This window comes from Ipomoea nil, unplaced genomic scaffold (genome assembly GCF_001879475.1).
Source record: "Ipomoea nil cultivar Tokyo-kokei standard unplaced genomic scaffold, Asagao_1.1 scaffold2565, whole genome shotgun sequence".
Lineage (NCBI taxonomy): Eukaryota > Viridiplantae > Streptophyta > Magnoliopsida > Solanales > Convolvulaceae > Ipomoea > Ipomoea nil.
The window spans coordinates 368774-383152 of NW_017618993.1; the positions used below are offsets into that span (position 1 = coordinate 368774).

At 29.7% G+C, this 14379-nt stretch overlaps 1 pseudogene; it reads right to left on the reverse strand.

The window, feature by feature from the left end:
- Positions 1 to 604: 604 nt before the first annotated feature.
- On the reverse strand, positions 605 to 4783 carry LOC109153921 (annotated as a pseudogene).
- Between the last annotated feature and the right edge of the window lie 9596 nt (positions 4784 to 14379).

The following is a 14379-nucleotide window of genomic DNA, read 5'->3' on the forward strand; positions in this document are numbered from 1 at the left end:
TATTATTGTATTAATTGATTAAAAGACACTAATTGTACCATTATAATCATTATTCGAGCAAATTAACAAATGAAAAGGAAAAAAGGGGAAGCTAAGTCATCTCCAATACAGAATTGGCTAAATTCAAATTATAAAATGATTAATTTGGCATCCTGATTTCTTTAATAATGGCGCGCGTATGGGTTGCAATTTTATTTTCTTTCTTAATCAAATATGCACATGGTGATGTCCCTATTTATAACTTTCGTTTATTTTTCTATAATTTACCGATTTTAAATCATACATTTAAGAATATTATAATTCCTATTGAGTTCATACTTTTAAAGATGAGTAAATACCACCTATGGTCCTTCGAGTTTAGTGGCATCGCCTTCAATGGTCCTCAACTTCTGTAATTACCATCCATTATCCTCCGAGTTATGAAAAGTTACCTTCTAGCGTTTTTCCATTACTTCCTCCTGTCTTAGCCGTCAAAATGGAGGGTAATATTGTCATTTGACTTATACGAAAAGAGTTAATACCAACCAAGGTCCCTCGAGTTTGGTGGTTTGGCCATCTTTAGTCTCAAACTTGGCCAAACAATATTAAAGAAAGTTGGTGGTTTCTCAACTTCCAACTCGAACTCCCTCTTCTCCTATACAATATTAAAGAAAATTTACAAATGTATAGTATTATCCTCTTCAATTTCTCTCAACGCCATTGCCTACATATTAGCATAATTCATATATATTCACACAAAAAAAAATTTATGAAATGATAATGAGAGAAGAAATTTAAACCTGTGAATAGTGGTATTGAGCAGCCGGATACTCTCTAATATACATCCTGTGGAAATCTGTGGGAGGAAGAAGTAGAAAATGCTTCTCCCTAGTGATCACGGCGTATAGGTTTTCATAATGATCTTTATGGAACGATGTCTCCAACAAATCATTCCCAATCCAGAGGTTCACAGCATTAGGAAGGCATCCCAGGGCCTCGGATGCCAAGGAAAAATGGGACTCACAGTCCGAACCGAGAGCCTCATACTCCAAACGGAAGCAATCATTCTGTTGCTACAGGTAAGCAATGGTGGAACTGTTGTCGGATTGGAGAACCTTTGACAGAGCATCAGGGAAAGAGAGTTGCTCGACATGTGCTGAGGCGAAGCAGAGGGAAGAAGGGGAGGTAGGAAGGGAGGTAACGGAGTCAGCTCGGACGGTTGGGGTAAGGTGGAGGGAAACGGTGGAGGAGGAGAGGGCGTCGAGGAGGTACTGGGTAGAGTGCCAGAGAGTGGTGGCGGGCTAGTGGTTGATGGCGGAGGAGATGAGGCATGGCTTGTTGGGGGAAACGTAGTCGCGGAGGAAATGAAGAGGCGTAGGTGGACAGAGGAGGCGGTCAATTTGAGAGGTCGTGCCTAAACTCGAGTGACCTTGGTTTGACAACAGAATCTTGCTAAGATATCCAATTCCATCCTTGAGCACCCAAACTTGGGAATAAAGATGGCCAAACCACCAAACTTGAGGGACCTTGGTTGGTATTTACTCTTTTCGTATAAGTCAAATGACAATATTACCCTCCATTTTGACGGCTGAGACAGAAGGAAGTAACGGAAGGACGCTAGAAGGTAACTTTTCACAGCTCGGAGGATGACAGATGGTAATTACGGAAGTTAGGGACCATTGATGGCGATGCCACCAAACTCAAGGGACCATAGGTGGTATTTACTCTTTAAAGATCCTCTGAGTATAGTGATTTTGTCATGTTTAGTCCTAAACTTTTAAATTGATAATCTGTGGTCATTTACTCTTTAAAGATCCTCTGAGTATAGTGATTTTGTCATGTTTAGTCCTAAACTTTTAAATTGATCATCTGTGGTCCTTCAACTTTCAAATTATTACCATTTGTGGACTGTGGTCCAAGTTAATCATCCATGGTGTTTTAATTATTAAATAATTTTAACCAACCATGGTCCTTTCAAGAGGACCAGAACTGATTAAATTTTAAAAGTTGAAGGACCATGCATGAGTGGTTAACTTAGACCATGAATGATTAAATTTGAAAGTTGAAGGATCACAAATGGTCAATTTGAAAATTTAGAACGAAACGTTCAGTGACAAAATTACTATACTCGAAGGACCCCATGTGACATTAACTCTAAAGAAATTCTACTTAATTCCTAACAATATAATAAGAATCTAAAGCCCCGTGGATTGGTTATACTTGTGTCGCATTAATTGTTTCTTAAATCATGCATTTGTTGAGTGGAAGTTATAGTAAGTGAGATCTTTAGATATGTTTTGGTGGACTCCGCATTCTTATGGATACTAGTATACAAGTATTTGGAAGTTTATAGGTTAATTGAAACATATTTTGTAATTTATCTTATCTGATCCATCAATTTTCAGAACAGAAACGGTGAAGAATTTTTGCGATTCAAAATTTCAAACTTAAGAAATTATCTTGTATATATATAAAGTTTATTTTTGCTTTGATCCCTTTAGCTTTTCAATTATTATTATCATTATTTCACTTTTAATTCATGAATATATGCTAAAATTTACACATATTCTGCAGTAAAAAATGAAATCTAATTGATTTTTAACTCAATGATTACTTTTTATTTTTAAACATAATAATTGTGAGATCAAACTAAAAAGAAAAAGTGTCGTACCCCACAGTAGGTGGTAAATAAGTCGATAAACATGTGTGTGTGAAAATGAAATTTAATTTTAGAAAAACACATTTATTTATATAAAATAAATAAATACAAAAATGGGTTTTGATTTTAGAAAATAAACCCAACGAGAAGAAAGAACAAGGAAAGATCCAAGTTGTGTGTAACACACACTTTCCTTAAAACCGATTTGCTACCTTCCAAGGGTGCTAGAAGCGTTGTAGCATCAGTCTCTTAGGATAAAATGGATCACGACTTTAAGTTTGAGCACTCAAACAAAAAGTCCAGCGAACTAGAACAAAGGTCGAGCACTTCGTCTATTTATGGAAGTGTTGGCAGAGTTTTCGTAAGAATAGAGTTGAGAGAGGAAGAGAGATACGGAAGTGTTGACAAAGTTTTCGTAAGAAAAGAGTTGAGAGAGGAAGAGAGAAAACACAGATTTTTGGAGTTCACAAACTCAAAGCACCTTCATTTGCTGGAAGTCTCATTTTGATTTGATTTATACCCCGCGCGTGTGAGAGAGCCTCTATCCAATATAATTTAACCTCTTTCTAAAAGGCTCTTGTATATATAGTGGTGCAAATCTACTTCCCAACCCAATATGGGACAAGTGCTTTATCAAAATCTTTCCACTTTCATTTTTGAACTCGAATGAGTCTACTTTGAGAATCAATTTCTCATTCACCCATTATTCGCTTTGAGCGTACAATATATCAATTCGTCTCACTACGAAAAACCTGAATCCATATATATTTATACCACAAAATAGCTACTTACAATGTCATTTTATTCTAAAATTCTAACATCCACCTTTTAAATCAAGCACCTCTTTTTTAGTGATAATATTATTCCTTTTAATTTTTCTCGTAATTCTCTAATGCTCAACGTCACAATTAGAGATAAGGTTCATTCGAGTGTTGTATGTGGATGCTCATGGACAGACCCACAATGGGGCTGTTGCCCCCCTCCCCCACCTTACCTCTATATATAACTCTTGTAAATATATATAGTACATGTTTAGAGTATAATTAGAACACCACCAAATAATAGGAAATAAAAGATGAATTAGACAAGTTGATGAATCACACTTTTAACTTAAGAAAGGTCAAGAGTTTGAATCTACTTATACCTTCTATTGTGTCGCATAATTTTGTTAAAGAATACTTTTTATAAAGTTTTGATATATTTTATTTTTCGTTCATATCCAACAATTATCATTTTTTTATATATATTAATAATAATATTTGTGATTTATAATGTGTTTTCTATTAGAATCATTTTATCAAAATAATTATGTTTCATATTTTGTTTCGTTGGGAATATTTTTTATAATATAAAATTTTGATGCATTTTATTTTTTCATCCATATTCAAAAATATTTATAGCTGTGTTTCCTAAGTGTTTTATTTTTTTTAATTATCTTTTGTTTAATATTTTACCCCACTTGAAAAAAATTTCTTGATCCGCCCTTTGGATGCTAATGACATTCTACATTATTTCTCATATATAGTGGCATTTGAGGATGGAGATTATCTCCCTCAGGTTGCTACAAAGTCTTTTTTTTTTTTCTTCAGTTTAATCAAGAGAATAAGAAGAGCAAAAGGAAAATCTTATTGTTAGTTGATTTTGTTATGAGTTCTCTCATTTAATTAAAAAAATCTCCATTAAACTCTCTTCAAGCGATAAAAAGTACAATTAAAACGAATTTGATTTATTCAACATGTTATCACTAAAAAAATGTATATACTATAATTATTTTTACGACTTAATAATGTTTTGGTAATTTTTTAAAAATAATTAAAAAACTTAATCGTTTATATTCTTTTATGACGAATTCGTCTCTGTTTTCGAATTGAAATTTGTTGGATAATTTGTGCTGAAACAATGAAGCCTGAACAGGAAGATGGTGTGCGACAAGAACACGAATAGGAATTCGAAACAGATAGGAAGTAGAACTCTGTGCCGTGTTTATGAAAACACTACCTTGAAAGTGTAAATTTCCCGGTGACAGTTCCGGCACGCTTCCAACAGGCTACTATATGCTTTTAAGGTAGTGTTTTCATAAACACGGCACAGAGTTCTACTTCCTATCTGTTTCGAATTCCTATTCGTGTTCTTGTCCCACACCATCTTCCTGTTCAGGCTTCATTGTTTCGGCACAAATTATCCAACAAAATTAACCAAAATATATTTGAATTGGTAGGTAGTCACTACATGGCTAGCAAAGTTGAAGTAAAAAATGAAGTCATGCTAGTATATTGGGACACACCTCTAATTGGAGCAATAAATGTGGAAGCAAGTATGCCAAAAAGACTATAAAAAGATATTAAAGACAAACGTAGATGGACTTTGAAAGGTGACAACTGTGCTCGAGGTCAAAAGTCAGAAAAATTAATAGGAAAGCATTCTCATTTGTGAAGGGGCCGGTTACACAAATGAAATTAAGATATATGTTATCATTTTATGAAATATATAGTAATACTAGTTTTTTATGCGCATTGCGCGATTGAGATAATGTCTAATGTTTCTATTTTTATTTTAAATAAGTACTTTTAAAGGTATATCAAGACAAGATTATATTGGAATTGTTCATGCATAGATAATTGAATGTTGAATTTGCGTATTTAAATAGGTAATTCTAAGTTTACAAATGCAAGATAATATAGTCAAGATGAATTATAATTGTTAATAAAATAATTGTATAGGTATGGTTGAAATCAAATACGGGACATAAGAGAGAGCAAATAAAATTAAGGAATAAAATATTAAATATATACTAATATTGAAGAGCTAACCGCTGATTGCCAAACAAGGACATTGCGAGGTAGTTTCCCACCTCAATTTTGTTGTGTGATTTGAATACTCTTTTTGTCAATAAATAGCTCAAGTTGTTAATATGATTGACTTAATTATTTTTTTTTAAACAATTATTATTATTATTATTATTATTATTATTATTATTATTATTATATGTATACCCTTAGGTCGTTTTACATGTTAATCTAAACAGTTAATTTTTTTAAATATTTTTTTACCAACTGTTGATATCATTCGTTGGTCAAATCCGCTAAAGCTAACCGCTAACTGCTGATTGTCAAACAAGGACATTGAGAGGTAATTCTCACTTCAATTTGTTGTGTGATTTGAATACTCTCTTTGTCAACAAATCCCCCAAGTACTTAATATGATTGACTTTATTAATTATAACTTTTTAATTTTTTCATGGTATTAATAAAATACTTGGTAAATAAATATATAACATTATTTTGTATTATAATTTTGATATTTAATTAAAAAATAGTGCACAAAAAAATATAATAGTCAATGTAGTGAATATAATCAATTGATGAATTTGAATGTAAAGAATTTTACATTGGAGAAATATAAAGACAATATAACTCATAAAATTATTTCTCTTAATTAATTTATTGATAATGAATAATATTTTTTTTTAATAAAGACATTGTAGGGACAATGTAACGAATATAATCAATTGATGAATTTGAATGTAAATAATTTTTATATTGGAGAAAAATAAAGACAATATAACTAATGAAGTTATTTTCTCTTATTTAATTTACTAGTTTTTTACACGCATTGCGCGATTGGGATAATGCCCAATGTTTTTTTTTTTTTTAAATAAGTACTTTAAAGTATATTAAGGCAATATTATATTGAAATTGTTCATGCATAGATAATTGAAGGTTGAATTTGCGTATTTAAATAGGTAATTCTTCTCCCAAAGGTTGAGTCCCCAACCCCAAGGGCCCCCCACACTCCGACCCGACAGAGCATTGTGGGAAGTTGTAAATCACGGTGACTCAATGGTTCAGCAGACAGGACCAAATGCTGGTGCGAACAAGGAATTTGTCCACTTTGAACATAATTCCCGCACTGCCGCCGCCGAGGTTCAAACCTTGGTTTCTTCTCCCAAATACTGCCCACTAAACCATTGAGCTAAGCCCGTGCGGGTTAAATAGGTAATTCTAAGTTTACAAATGCAAGATAATATAGTCAAGATTGATTATAATTGTCAATAAAATAATTGTATAGGTATGGTTGAAACCAAATACGGGACATAAGGGAGAACAAATAAAAATTAGGGCATAAAATATTAAATATATATTAATATTGTTTGAGGAGATTTTGACATTAGGATTTGTGGTTAAGTTCTATTAAGACTTTAATATTAGAATTAGATTAATGGTGTAATTATAATTCTATATTAGACGTTAATATTAGAATTAGACTAACGGTGAATTAACGGTATTTAACGGAAAAGTTAAATGGATAATCATATAATTAAGGATAAATTAGAAAAAACTTTTAAAAAAATTAAAACCTGAACAATTTGAACCATTCATTTGATTTAATAATTTGGCGGTCAGTTTTTCTACCCAATGTTAATAATTAAATAAATTCGTTGGTCAAATCCGCTAATATAATCCGCTAACTGCTGATTGTCAAACAAGGACATTGCAAGGTAGTTATCACTTCAATTTGTTGTGTGATTTGAATACTCTCTTTGTCACAAAATCTCTCAAGTAGTTAATATGGTTGGCTTTATTAATTATATAGTTTTTAATTTTTTTCATGGTATTAATAAAATACTTGGTAAATAAATATATAGCATTATTTTGTATTATAACTTTGATATTTAATTAGAAAAATAGTGCACAAAAAAAGATAATAGACAATGTAGTGAATATAATCAATTGATGAATTTGAATGTAAAAATTTTTACATTTGAGAAAAATAGAGACAATATAACTAATGAAAATATTTCTCTTAATTAATTTATTGATAATGAATAATTTTTTTTCACTGAATTAAGACATTGTAAGGACAATGTAGCGAATATAATCAATTAATAAATTTGAATATAAAGAATTTTTATATTGTAGAGAAATAAAGACAATATAACTAACACAATTATTTCTCTTATTTAATTTATTGATAATGAATAATTTTTTTTTTGAATAAAGGCATTGTGGACACATAATTCTAAATTAAAGAAATGCATATCTATAATTTTTTGTTGTAGCTACTAAATTATTATTTATATAATTTAATAAGAGTAAAATAGAGTACTAATTATGCCAACTTTGATTGGGATGAGGTTCGAACCTAAGACCTTTTTTTTTTTTTTTTATTGAAATCAATGAGTAAGTTAACGGTGAACTAACGGCAATTCTTAAAATTTTAACGGAATTAGTAACGGTGTGTGGATATTTTAGGAAATTTTAGTGTAAAATTTATATCTTATCAATCTTTTAATCAATCTGAGCCATTCATTTGATTAAAATCTGTGACCGCCATTTTTTCTACCCATTATAGGCCTAACTCTCTTGGGCTCTTATTAGTATAGTAGATTAATAATGAATAATTTTCTTTGAATAAAGACATTGTAGACACATAATTCTAAATTAAAGAAATGTATATGTATTATTTTTTGTTGTAGCTACTAAATTATTATTTTTAATTTAATAAGAGTAAAATAAAGTACTAATTATGCCAACTTTGATTGGGATGAGGTTCGAACCTAAAACCTTTCTTATTGAAATCAATGAGTAAGTTAACAGTGAACTACAGAAATTAACGGAAAAGATAATATTTAACGGAAAAGTTAACGGATAATCATATTCATTAAGGATAAATTAGGAAATCTTAAGGAAAAATTAAAACCTGATCAATCTGAGCCATTCATTTGATTAAAAATTTTGACCGCCATTTTTTCTACCCATTATAGGTCTAAATCTCTTGGGTTCTTATTAGTATAGTAGATAGTAGATATGAATCAAATTTAATGAAGATATTTTTGAAAGAGGTGTTTGGGTAAAACATGATTTTATTCGTATCATCTGAAAGTTATGAGTTTGATTCTTGCCAACACATTATTGGTTATTTGGTTAAGATCATCGCACATAATTTTTCTGTGCACACTCTTAGGTAGTGACTGTGCGAGTTTCTCTAATCATCTAAAATATATTTTTTAAAAATTAATGAAGAGAAACTTTAGATCAAAATCTAATCTTTTAACATTTTACTAATTTTGAAAGTTAAAATAGAAGTTTTAATCTTTTAATTATAAGTAGATAGTCATGTTTGATTCGAGAACCATTATATAAGTGTATGGTGAATTAATCTCTAAGGTAACTGTAATGTTAATTTTGTCTGTTAAGTATTTTAGGCTCTAACTTTTTATAAAAATTGTTACATCGGCAAATTATATCGTGGACCAGGGTGCACAATGCATTGTGTTTTCTGGTCTAAAATGATGTCGTTTTGTTCATATTTAATTTATTTACGTTTTTTTAAATTTCGTTTTCTGTTTATGTTAACTTCTTTAAAAATATTCCATGTTTCGTATGTACAGACTTGTATAGTAGAATACACATAAATTTATAACATAATACACATAATCATAAGTCTAAGAAATATCATTTCTGTATACTGAGGTACAAAATTTAAATTAAAAAATGTACAGAATTGTATATTTGAATACACATAAACACTTAACATAATACACATAAACACAAGTCTAAGAAATATCATTTCTGTCTAGTGAGGTATGAATTTATATTCATAATGTACATAATTATATAGTTGAATACACATAAACTCTTAACGCAATACACATAAACACAAGTTTTAGAAACATCATCTATGTTTACTGGGGTATGAATTGAAATTCATAATGTACAAAACTGTATAGTATAATACACATGAAGTCTTAACATAATACACATAATCATAAGTCTTAGTAATATCATTTCTGTCTACCGAGATATGGAATTGAAATTCATAATGTACGGAAGTTTATAGTTAAATACACATAAACTCTTAACATAATATATATAAACACAAGTGTTAACAAAAAAACAAAAAACAAAAAAGTTGTAACGAGATTGGACGGACAGAACGGTGTCCGTCGCGTAAACTCTCCACCAGCTTAACCGAAACGACGTATGTGACCCTGATCCACGATATAACGATCCTGTTCATTTACTTTCTCAACCTACTGAGACACAAAGAGCCAATAACGCCTCCACTGAAGCTCGAACTCACAACCTTCCAAATGAAAGTCCAACCCGAATACCATTAGACCACATAGTCTTAGTCTTTAACTATCCATTTAAAACCCCAGTATCACCCATTAATTATCCTATTAAAGTCTATTTATCTATCTCATCCTAACACCCAACTTATTATCCCACTAATGACCTATTTATTACCCTATTAATCACTCACTAATTTACCCAACGGCTACAATCTTTACACAATGATCATCCTATTGCTATAAAGGTGATGTGAAGGGCAAGAATGGGGGGACACACTATTCTTTCTCCCACAAGAAAGACATATCACTCTTCCTCACTACTCTTCTTATATTACTCTTCGACTCTCACTCAGACAGCTCCATTTTTACTAGAAGAGAAGTTCCAGTACATAAAAGAAAGAGAGGCAACCACATTCTTATATCATACACTCTATACAAAATAGCTATACAACTTGTACAAATGACCCTACAAAATAGTTAAAACTTTAGGCTTGGCATCGCCTAAAAAGGTCTGTAGTTTTTACTTTTCGATTTCCACGTAAAAATCCTTGTGTCCATTCTTATTTCTATCTCTCTTTCTACTTATCTTTTCTACTTTATTTTACATGTGAATCCACCGGCCTATCAGTTGTTTTGGCCTTCTGTGGGCTGTCAAAAGTCCTAAAACCAACATCAATGACTACTTTCATTTCGCAATCTTGACAAATCAGTGATCAAATGTGATAATTTGTATAATTGATCAAGGCATTAATGATCCATTTGAAAACATGTTTTGAAAAATGGTCCTTTTTTTTAGAAAATAAAATATTTTTTGGTGTTTAGTTGAAAATTAGAGAACTCAATTTTTTTTAAATGAAAAGAATTTTATTATAAAGTTATTTTTTATAAAATATTAACTTGTGTGATATGATACTCGAATATATTTATAATTAACTTATTATTATTAATTTAATTTATTATAAATATTATATTATGATTAAATAAATAATATTGAAGGTGAACATGCATATCTTTATTTTCTTTATCTTACATGGAGGAAATTTTTGGTAAAGATATAGTATTAACTGCAATATTATGTTGGCAAATTTGAATAATATGCATCAAGTGAGTAAAAGATGCAAATTTTATTTTTCAAAAAAAAATGCAAAATTTGGGCGAATATTCTTTGTAAATTAGAGGGGAGAAAAATGTTATATATACACCTTGTAATGACTTAGGCCCTGTTTGGTAAAATGGCTGTTAGCTGATAGCTGTTTGCTGTTAGCTGATTGTGTTAATTAGAGAGTATAAATAGTTCATAACATTAGCTGATTGTAGAAAAGTGTTTGGTAAATTAGCTGTTAGCTGATAGCTGTTTGGTATAATTTCTTTTCTCAAAAAGCTAATTGAAAAAGTTGCTAGGAGTAGCTTTTTTAATTTTAGCCTTTTGGAGTTGCAAAAAGCTAATTAACCAAACATTTATATTGATATTTTAACTAAATCAAACAATTAATAGTGGTCAAATAAGCCAAAATTGGCCTATAGGCCAATTTTTTTACCAAACAGGGCCTTATTAATGAACTTACAATAATAAATTTCTAGTAGTGACTTAATGAACATGTAGTAATAACTTATCGAACATGCAACAATGGTAATTGTATGTTAATAAAATTGAAAAAGAAAAAAAAAAAGAGAAAGAATTCATGTGTGTCATTTTAAAAAGAGTAAATTCTATCAAAGGTCCTTTGTTTTTTGTCGCATTTCAAATTTAGTCCCAGACTATCATTTTTGCATTTAACATCCCAGATTATTATTTTTAGACACTTTTAGTCCTTTTATGACTTTTTCTATTTTTTAATAAGGGCAGTTTTGACTTTTCATATTTTTCTTTTGTTATGTTTTTCAGTTTCAGCTGGTTTAATTATTTAGAACTTTAGGTCATAAATCAATTAAATTGATTTAAAGAAGAAAAATAACAAAAGAAAAATATGAATAGACAAAAATGGCCTTACTAAAAATAAGGAAAGTCATGAGAATGACTAAAAGTGTCCAAAAACTAATAGTGTGGGATGTTAAATGACAAAACTGATAGTCTGGAACTAAATTTGGAATTGCCACCAAAGACAACTGACATCTGGTGGAATTAACTCTTTTAAAAAAATCACAATTAGAACTTTTTAATGATATATTTGTTTTAGAGTTAATTCAATTTTTTTGTCCTAAATTAATAGGTGACAATTTACTTTTAGTCCTTTTTATAGAACATTACACTTTGTTCCTAGTATTATTGTACAATCAATTTCTGATTTTCATCAACAAAATCGTTTAAGTGCCGTTAAATACAAGGCATTTCGGCGTTCAATTAAGGATTATATATATATATATATATATATATATATATAGCGGGTCAACCCACTTTGTATAAAAAATGATCAAAATGCCCATGTATTTAATGACATTTTAACAATTTTGTAGACAAATGACCAAAAAGGTCATGTCACAATAATACTAAAACCAAAATGAGATGTTCTAAAAAAAGACTAAAAGTGTACTATCAACTATAAATTTAGGAGAAATGATAGAATTAACTCTTTGTTTTACATTAATTTTACTTGTAAAAAAAAAATCTAAAGTTTAAAGAATTTAGGAATAAAAGTATTAATTTATTAAAATCTTAAAATTTGAATTCTAAATAATTTTAACATTTTCTTAACTACTAAAAAAAAAATAATCATCTTTTATTATAGGTACAATATATTATTTTAAATCGATAACTATAATAAATCTGAATTTAAGAAATCACATAAGCAAACCTTTATTTTAAAAAAAAAAAAAAAAACATAAATATAAGTCCTTTTTAATGTTGTTCACCCTTACCCACCCCCACCCACCCTACCACCCTCTTTCCCTGCAAAATGATGGAATTACACTGTTAACGATTTGCTCATAATACACGATATCTTGCTTTTATGCTTCCACCTCAAATATATATATACTTGGACAACATCTAAAATTACAAAATTTTATTGTCTCATTCTTTCATTATTTAATGGATGTAGTGGTTCACTTTACATGTACCTTGTCCTTTACTTTCCTCGTACATTTTGCTGTATTTTCATTTAATTTTCCTTTTTATTTCATGAATAATTTAGAGACATAGCATGTGTACAAAACCAGGCCAGAAAGAGATGCTCTAACACAAATATGGGAACTGACTGAATTAACTCTTACCCTACCTACCTAAAATTGCAATTCATAATTGAAGTATGTAATAAATTTGTATTGTATCTCATAAATTTCATACTCGAGTTGATAAGGACTCGACCGAAATGGTGTGATGAAGAAAACCTGTAATTAATTACTATCTAAGAGTTGTCGTGTGCACTAGTTAACTCAAAAAAACTACCCTTTATGATAGGCTCAATTAAAAGAGTATTAACAAGAATTAAACTCATAACCTTTAGGTACGAGAATTAAGTTTTGTCCATTTGACAATTTATTTGAAGGATTTATAATTCACTCTTGTTATTCAATTAGGATGGGGGGGGGGGGGGGTGTGAATATATTATAAAAACAAAATTTATTGGAGTGAAAAATAAGTACATAACATCGTATAATCGTACTGATGTTCATGTTACGTATAGTTAAAGTTAATTTACACAAATACAATATAATTGTTTTTTTTCTTGATTTGCCATTGATGTTGCTTTCTTACAAATACAATTTAGTAATTTACTTTCTCTCTCATAACAAGACTTATATTGTTTCTTTCATTATCATTTTGTCTTATATATTATCAAATTAGTAAAATGATTTATACTCCATAATAGACTATCCAACTGCTAAAAGTAGAAATTTTAATTTGTCCTATTTATAAAATTTATCAGTCTCCGCCCAAGTCACAAATACATACCCATTTGATCCCAAAATAATAATAATAATAATAATAATAATAATAATAATAATAATAATAATAATGATTAAGAATTGAAAGGGAAGAAATGAATAAAACGATAATCATAAAAATGATAAAATAATTATTTATCATGGAATTATAATACATAGGGAGATAAAATAATTGTTTAAAAGGTTAATTAATAAAAATTTTTCGGGCTGGGGTGTGGGGGGCGGCCCTTAGGGTTGGGGTTCAGCCTTTTGGAAGAAGAATTGCAGTTTCATGGTTAGAGAGAATTGTAATTATGTGAAATTGTAATTTCCTCCCGTCAAATCACGGAATTGCAATTCCATGAACTTTGATAAGAATAGAATTACAATTTTATCTTACCAAACACTCTATTATGTGATGTTTGGGACGTGGGAGCAACCAAACAACGCTCGGTTATTGTGAGGAGGCAATAACCTTTTCGGGGTCTCCTCCTATTAATAAAAAATTTTAAAGATGAAATTTCTTTCGAATAATTAAAATAATAAAATGTATTACATTAGGATATAATTTTATAATTTACATTTACAATTAGGAACCGCATAAATTTAAAATTTCTTTCAAAGAAAAATTAATTTAATTAGAAGAGCAAAATAACCCGTCCTATTTGTATTTTTTCAAAACTTATTGAAATAACGGTCAACTAGTTAAAAGAGCTTTATTTTTTTATTTTATTTTTTCTTTTTATGCCCAATATATTATTGGGAACCAAAATTTTCAGCACCGCCATGGAATTTCAGCAAA